A 5636-nucleotide genomic window follows, 5' to 3' on the forward strand; every position below is an offset into this window, starting at 1 on the left:
AGCTCTCCACAGACCGATCGACCCTTCCTGTCTGCAGACCCAGGGAAAGACTGTGTTTCCCTGGCTGCACGCGGTGGAATGCAGCTTGTGAAACACGAGCCGGGCCACGGTGGCGCCAAGACAAACGGGACTTGAGCTTTGGCAAGACAGCCCCGTGCAGGATGGCCCTGTTAAGAAGGGGGAGGAAGGCTGTCTCAGGGCGCCCGGAAGCCGTCCCTGGCCTGGTGGGCGGGACTTCCGCTGACTCTTTCTCGCTAGAGCCGAGAGGCCGGTTTCAGCCCTCTTAGCGTGCAAGGCTGCCCACCCCGAGGAGCCTCAGAGCCCGGGGCTGGGCATCCGAGCCCGCAGTGTCAACCCATGGCCTGTGCGAAGACGGCCCTGGGCGCTGTCAAGAGGCCCTGGCTGCCGTGCCCGCAGACGGCGGCTGCCGCTCAGGGAAACCACCTGCAGACGAGGCGTCCTGGTGGCAGCGGTGGAGGCGTGGCAGCTGGTGCGGCGGCGGGAGGAGACATCTAGGCGCAGGCTCCAGGGCCCTTTCTCTGCAGAGACATCCGCGCCCAAGCGGAAGAGCCGCCAGGAACCCACAACATGGAGGCATCGCCCTCTAAGCTGCCGTGCCTCATAACTTGAATCTGGGACCCAAATAGCTTTTCGACATCCGCCTGCAACTTGCAGGCTGCCTCTAGCGCTCTTGGCGTCCAAGCATGGGCGCCTCCTAGTGAGCACCTTCATTCCGGGCCAAGAGTTTAAGAAACAAAAATAAATGCATAAATGCATCAATGAATAAATCAATCAGTAAATAAATAATCTGGAGACACCCTAGCAGGGAGATTGACCCTTTGGCCTCTGGAAGCAGGGCTTAGCTTTTCGACCGCGTAGGGGATTCTAATCTTTTGAGGAAGGCTACTCAGTTACAGCGTCATCCGCCAAAACGTCCTTGCGCCCTTGTGGACTCTCCCTGCCCACGTGACACCTTCTGCCTATGGCAGCTGTCGAACAGCATCCGGCTGAAAACCTCGGGGCGACCCCACCTACAGACTGGGAAGGATCCCGTGGTTGCAGAGAGCACTCCTTTGATGGAAACGAAGGATGTTTCTTCTCTGTCAAGCGGGTGGTCTTTCTGCTACCCACACGTACACACGCATGCACGAAAACACAAAAGCACACCCCTACCCAGCACGATTTTCAAGTAACTGAAGGCATTTAGTGTCCGTTCGAGGTAGTCCCGTCTTCGCTTGATTCTCTATCAGCTTCTCGTCTTCATCTTAGCACACAGGGTTGAGTTTCACAGGCTCGGGTGACAAAAGCAGACACCAGAGTTGGTTGGTGGTTGGGGAGTTGGTTGGTTGGTTGGGTCCACATTGGGCTTTCTTACAAGTTCTCTGGATCTATAGAACACTCCATCCGGAAACAGCAGAATACACATTCTTCTGAAGTGCACGCCGAACATTCTCAAGGATAGAACATAAGTTGGGAAACAAGGCAAGCCTCGAGAATTTGAAGAAGATTGAAATAATAACAAGCATCTTTTCTGGTCCCAAGGCTGGGAAGATAGAAGTTAATTACAGGAAAACAGCTGAGAAGGGGACAAAGTTGTGGAGACGAAACGGCATGCTATCAAACAACCAATGGATCATTCCAGAAATTGAAGGAGAAACCAAAAAAATCTGTAGACAAATGAAAAGGAAAACATATCATACCAACTCCTCTGGGATGCAGCAAAAGCAGTACTAGGAGGGGAACTCATCACAATACTGGCTCACCTTAGCAAAAAAGAAAAATCCCAAATAAGCTATCTCAAACTACACCTTAAGTGAATTCAACAAAGAAGAACAAACAAAGCCAAAGTCAGCAGGAGGAGAGAAATAATAAAAATTAGAGCGAAAATACATGCAAGTGAAACACAAAAGGCAATTGAAAACATCAACGAAACAAAGAACGAGTCCTTTGAGAAGATAAACACAATGGACAGACCCCTAGCCAGACTTACAAAGAAAGAGCAAGAAACCTCAGAAAAATAAAATTAGAAATGAAAGAGCAGAAAGAAGAAGGGAGACCACAGAGATACAAAGCACTGGAAGCGAACGCTACGAAAAGCTATATGCCAAAAAAAGGGACAGTCTACAAGAAATGGACACATTCTTAGACTCTTGCAACCTCCCGGAGCTGGATCCAGAAGAAACAGATGATCAGAATAGGCCAATCACAAGGAACCAGATTCAGACAGTAAGCCAAAGCATACCCCCCCCCACCCCCCGCCCCCGCAAAGGTAGGAGCCCAGGACCAGACGGCTTCCCTGGAGAATTCTACCCAACTTTCAGGGAGGACTTAATGCCTAGCCCTCTCAAGCTATTCCAAAGAATTAGGGAAGGCGGAATGCTTCCTGACACATTTGATGAGGGCAACCTCACTCTGACACCAAAGCCTGACGAGGACAACACGAAAAAGGTAAAAGTGCAGGCCAATATGGCTGATGAGCAGAGATGTAAAAATTCTCAACCAAATATTGGCAACCCGAATACAGCAATACATCCGAAAGGTCATACATCCTGGATCAGTGGGATTTATGCCAGGGATGCAGGGATGGCTCACCATCTGCAAACCAATCAGTGTGGTACACAACCTTAAAGAAATGAGGGATAAAAGCCACATGATCACCTCAGTAGACGCAGGGAAAGCATTTCACAAGACCCAACAGCCATTTAGGATAAAAAGCTAAAAAAAAACACAAACTCTTAACAGAATGGGGATAGAGGAAAATCATACTCCGTAGGGAAAAACTGAAAAGCCATCCCCCTGAGAACAGGAAGACAACAAGGATGCCCACTCTCACCACTCTTATCCAACATGGAACTGGAGGTTTTGGCCGGGGCAATTAGGCAAGGGAAAGGAATCAAAGGAATGCAAGTAGGGAGTGAAGAAGTGAAATTCTCGCTCTTTGCACATCACATGATTTTATATTTCGAAAACCCTAAGGAATCCATCGGGAAACTGTTAGAGACCCTTTACAACTACAGTAACGTTATGGGGTACAAAATCGACTTACAAAAATCAGTTGCATTTCTAGACTCTAATGATGAACTTACAGGAAGAGAAGTCAAGGATACCATTCCATTCACGGTAGCAACCAAAAGAACAAAATGTCTAGGAATGAATTTAACCAAGGAGGTGAAGGACTTAGACAACGAAAACTATGAGACATTATTGAAAGAAATTGGTGATGACATAAAGGAATGCAAAGAGATTCCATGCACATGGGTTGGAAGAATAAGCCTAGTGAAAATGTCCACAACATGCAAAACAATCTACAGATCCGATGCGGTCCCAGTCAGAATCCCAAAGACATTCTGCATCAAAGTGGAACAAAGAATCCTAAAATTCATATGGGGCCACCAAAGACCCCAAATTGCTAAAGCAACCCTGAGCAAAACAGAACAAAGCTGGAGGCATCCCAATCCCTGACTTCCAAGTGGACTGCAAAGCCCTAGTGATCAAAACGGCACGGTACTGGTACCAAAAGAGGCACACAGATCAAGGGAAGAGAACTGAAAGCCCAGAAATAAAACCACACAGCTACAGGCAGCTAATCTTTGACAGAGATGCCGAGAACGTACAGTGGAGAAAAAAATCATCTCCTCAGTAAATGGTCTTGGGAGATCTGGACAAGCACTTGCCCAAGAAGGAAAGTAGGCCGTTATCTCCCGCCACACCCCCAAATAAACGCAAAGTGGATCAAAGACTTGAAGAGAAGTCCAGAAAACATCGAACTCCTGGAAGAGACTATCGGTAGCACACTCTTTGACGTGGAACTGCAAAGGATCTTCCCAAGTAGCGTATCTTTTCAGACAAGGGAAACAAAAGAAAAACTAAACAAGTGGGACTTCATCAGACTAAAGAACTTCTGCAAGGCAAAGGAAACTGGGATCAAATCCCAAAGACAACCCACCAACTGGGAGAAAATATTGGCAAATCCCATGTCCGACAAGGGGTCCGCGACAACATGGCTGTGCCGGGAGGGCATTCGGCTAATCGAAATAAGCCAGACTGAGAAAGACAAACACGATACGATTCCACTGGTGTGTGGAGTGTAAACAAAGAATGGAGAAAGAGAATAGTTTGGTTACCAGGGGAAGAGGGGTGGGCAAGGGGGAGAAGGGGAGCACCCCTATGGTGATGGACAAGAAATCATGGACAACTGAAATTTCACAATGATGTGAACTAGTATGAACTCAATAAAAAAACATTGTGTGGAACTTAGACTCAATTGAAACGCCTGACTGCTAACGTTTTCCCCAATCCCTCATTTCCACCACAACTGTGACATGCGCCTTCAAGGCTCTTGGTTTTTCTCTCCCCTCTTATGTACTGCAAATTGGCACTTTTGGTTTCTAGTTTGTTTAAGTCTTCTAGGGAAGAAACGTCTGTCTTCCACGAGGCGAGGTGAGATTCCCATTGGAATTCCCATGTTCTTCGAATTGTCACCCCGCCCTTCCCCCCAAGGGGCTCAGCAGTGCTGTCCTTTCCAGACCACTTGAGTCCCTTGACGAAACCTGACAATAGCCATCAACAGAAGGAGGGACCATCTAGTGAGACTCGGTTTCCCTTCCTTCAAACCAGGAAGGTGTGCTGTCTCATCCCCACCTTTGAGGTTTTGTCAGCGGACCTTGCGGGAGCACACATTCTATCTGCATGAGGCGGATGGGCTTCCGCCCGGCCTTCAATGCAGTTGGGCATGATGCGTGGGTAGATCCCAGATAACGATTCACTTCTCGAATTTTGAGTGGCATTTCTTCACCCGAAAGGAAAAGGAGACACTTTGAGGGTGGCACGAAACGTGTTCCAGGAGACGCTAGGGCAAAGGTGCCAAGTAGGCGAGCAGAGCAAGGCTCTCCACATCGAAATTCCCGGTCATCCCGGAGCACGGGAAAGCCAGAGTAACGGAACGCAACCGAGAGCAACGGATTTGTCCATGGGAAAAGTCGGGAGCCTGAAGTCCAAGTCATGCCGGGAAAACCATTAGGACACTTGGGAAAGTCCCTGGGAGCCTCGGAGCTGGCCCTTAACGGTCAACTTCCACTTGTTGGGTGAGCTTCCTTCCGGGTCATCAATATTTAATGAAGGGCTAGCGGAGGAAGCTATTTAAAGCAATCGGGGCGGGCCATCCTGGGCCTTGAGAAGTCCTGTGTTTCCGGGTCCCGCTCAGTTGGCCAGACGTCTCTGTGGAAGCCAAGTGACTCTCCCCAGATGGATTCGCCCCGCACATCGAGCGGTAAGTTCGCATCTGCATCTCGGCTCTGGGGTCCGATCCCCCAAGTGCCTCGATGCTTTTCCAGGGTGAAGGAAGCTAGGCACGACCAGCCTGGACGCAGGGACCGATGGTGCAGGGCTGAGTTCCAGGGACCACTTGCAGGGCTGGGGGCGGGGGGGGTTGGTGGGTGGGAGAGAAGCTGGGACCTTGCTTCCTTGCAGTGAAAATGCCAATCGGTGGCCGTGATTCCCATCCATGCCTCCGCCACCGAAAGTCTTCAGGGTGGCTCTCTGGCGGCAGAGAACGGCACATGAATTACCAAGTATTCCAGGCTTCGTTTGAGCAAAACAGCTTCCATTCCCATGGACCCCAAGTTGGGTGCTTTGGG

Source organism: Equus quagga, chromosome 2 (genome assembly GCF_021613505.1).
Source record: "Equus quagga isolate Etosha38 chromosome 2, UCLA_HA_Equagga_1.0, whole genome shotgun sequence".
Classification (NCBI taxonomy): domain Eukaryota; kingdom Metazoa; phylum Chordata; class Mammalia; order Perissodactyla; family Equidae; genus Equus; species Equus quagga.